Source organism: Vigna radiata, chromosome 8 (genome assembly GCF_000741045.1).
Source record: "Vigna radiata var. radiata cultivar VC1973A chromosome 8, Vradiata_ver6, whole genome shotgun sequence".
Classification (NCBI taxonomy): domain Eukaryota; kingdom Viridiplantae; phylum Streptophyta; class Magnoliopsida; order Fabales; family Fabaceae; genus Vigna; species Vigna radiata.
This window is the reverse complement of record NC_028358.1, coordinates 27,260,644-27,263,816: the sequence shown is the minus strand read 5'-3', so window position 1 is coordinate 27,263,816 and position 3,173 is coordinate 27,260,644.

The following is a 3,173-nucleotide window of genomic DNA, read 5'->3' as shown; positions in this document are numbered from 1 at the left end:
ACAAGTAGTTCACCAGGAGCATTTCACGTTGGGCGCCACCCATATCACGCTGGGCATGAAAACTCATTGTTTCCAGGAGCATTTCACGCTGGGCGCCACCCATATCACGCTGGGCGTGAAAACTCACTGTTTCCAGGAGCATTTCACGCTGGGCGCCACTTTAATGGCGTTGGGCGCGAGTTTTGCTGATGTGGCCCTACCCTATAAAAGGCACACAATTTTCGAGGGTTGGGGACTTCTTGGCGGCTGAAGCTCTGAAGCATCGTTTTTACACCTTTTGGAGCTGGTTTTGGACAGTGGGAGCTCTCCTTTCCTTCTCCTTGGGTCTCCTTCTACCCCATTTTCTTCCATTGTAAGCTCAAGCTCTCCATGACTATGGAGAGCTAAGTTCATATTTGTTGGAGAGTGATGTAAACTAAGAACTTCTTGTAAATGCACTTGTTTTTAAATGAAAAATGCTTCATTCATTACTTGTTGGTGTTTTCGTCTTTTACTTAATGCTAGTTATGACTTGATCAACCATAGCTTGATCGTGGGGTTTACTTAAGGTTGGGAAACATTGGGTGAACCTTGAACTAGACTAAACACCTAGGGGAATAGTGTCTAGGGATAGAGCTAGGTCCGTTAGGTGTCATAAACTTCTTTTCTTAATGCGGTTGAGTTTGTTGGATTACCAAGGGATTGAGATGTAACAAATGAACCTAGGCTATCTCACCAAGGGATTGGGTTTTAGTGATTTAGCTAGTTGACAAGAACAAGTAATTGAAGAAGAGTGGTGTAGTGCATTTGCATAGGATGGAATTAGTTGAATCATTCTCCAACATATTCATTCTACATATTTATCAATCATCGCATTTTCACGTGTTTTGGCCCCAAGTAGTTCAAACTCTTACTTATGCATAACTTTTACTTTCATTGCACAATCTCAAACTAAAATGGAATCATTCTTTAGCTTAAATTAGTTAGTAATTATACAATAGTAAAGTAATAATGAAGTCTCTTGGGAAACGATATCCGGTCTTACCGGTTTTACTACTTGAGCAATTTAGTACACTTGCCAAAGTCTCAACAAGTTTTTGGCGCCGTTGCTGGGGACTTCGGTCTAATTACTTTACTTTTGTGTGATTTCTAACCTATTTAAGCTTTACTCTTATATTCTTTTTAATTTGAATAATTTTTGTTTCATTATTTGTGGGCTAACCTAGTGCTATAGTACTATTGGCTCTAGTGTATGCAGGGCATAATCCGTACTAGGAGCACACTATCTTCTGAACCTCTCCTCTTAGATCTTGAAGTTGAGAAGACTGCCCGGAGAAACAACAGTAGAAAAAGAAGAGAGAATCGGGCATCTAGAGAAACTTGTCCAGTTCCTGTGACTCCTGAGCAACTCATTGTGCCTGTAGCTGAGCAGGAAGTGGAACAAATGGCTGAAAATGGGAATGGTGTTGGTGATGGGCAAGATAGACGCACTCTGGAGGATTTCAATACCTTCTCAGGGTCGTTTCATTTCAATAGTATTGCTCGACCACAAATCAATGCACCAAACATGGAGGTGAAGCCTGCTCTCATTCATCTGGTGCAGAGCAAGCAATTTCATGGCCTGGCACATGAAGATCCATTCAAACACATCACCTGTTTCTTGGAGATATGCAATACAGTGAAGCTCCAAGATGTTCCTGATGACTTCATAAGACTCAGTCTATTCTCATTCTCTCTCGAAGGCAACGCCAAGGAGTGGCTCACTTCATTTCCAGAAAATAGTCTCACTTCATGGGATGATGTAGTGGCAAAGTTTTGCAACAAATACTTCCCTCAATCCAAAGTAACAAAAGGGAAGCAAGAGATTTCATCTTTCCAGCAGGGTTTTAGTTAGACACTAGGTCAAGCTTGGGAAAGATTCAAAGGGCTACTAAGGAAAACACCCACTCATGGGTTTGATGAGCCCACAGTCTTGAACGTGTTCTTGACAGGACTGGGTTCCCAAACTAAGTTGATGTTGGATGCCTCATCTGGAGGAAACATCCGTTGGAAGACCCCTAAGGAAGCCCGGGTGCTCATTGAAAACATGGCTGCTAATGATAATGAATCACATAATGAGAGGGGCAACAAAGAGGTGTCCTACAACTCTAGTCTCATGATGCCATCTTGGCCCAAAATAAACTCATGACCCAACAACTTGAAATCCTCATGAATAAAGTCTCACAGTTACAAGGGCACCAAAATGTGTCACATGCCCAACATCAAGGATGTGCATTGTGTGTAAGTGGCCAGTGTGTGAAGCAAGGCATTACCCAAGAAGATGTAAACTACATGGGTAATCAAAACCGGCCAAACAATTACAACCAAGGTTGGTGACCCCACCCTAGCATGGGCCAAGGGCAAGCTGGGCCATGAAACATACCACCACATCAACAATACCAACCTCACTCTGCTTGTGCTGAAAGATCCTCTAAGTTGGAAGACACTCTCCAACTGTTTATGCAAGTCTCCATTTCTAATCATAAAAGCACTGAAGCTTCCATCAAAAACTTGGAGATCCAAATGGGCCAATTGGCCAAGAAGTTGGAAGAGAAATCTGACAAGGGTTTTAGAGCCAATACAGAAGCTAACCCAAAGGAAGAGTGTAAAGTTATCACCACTAGAAGTGGTAAGGTGTTAGTTGAAAAAGTGAGGGAGGACAAATAAGAGAAAAATGAGGGAGTGGAGAGAGAGAGTTGAGAGAAAAGAGAAGATGATAGTGGAGAGAAAAACAATGAGGAAGAGGAAGAGGAGAGAAAAGTGGAGGAGAAAAGTGAGAAAAATGAGTGTGTAAGAGAAGAAAAAAAGAGAGAGGAAGTTGAGGGAAAGAAGAAGGAATTTGAGAAACTACTCCCATACCCAAAAATCTACTCTAGAAAAGAGAAAGAGAAGCAATATGGGCGGTTTATGGAGATCTTCAAGCAATTGGAGATCAAAATACCCTTCTCGGAAGCATTACAGCAAATGTTGGCCTATGCCAAGTGTTGACGGATTGGCAAGTGTACCAAATCGTACAAGTAATATAAATGGTAAGACCAAGTATCGTTTTTCCCAAGAGACTCGTATGGCTTTCTCGTTCGCGTGAATTAAAATAATAAGACTTGAAAAATAAAATTTAATAAATTGGATTTGAGGATAAAAATATTAACATGCAA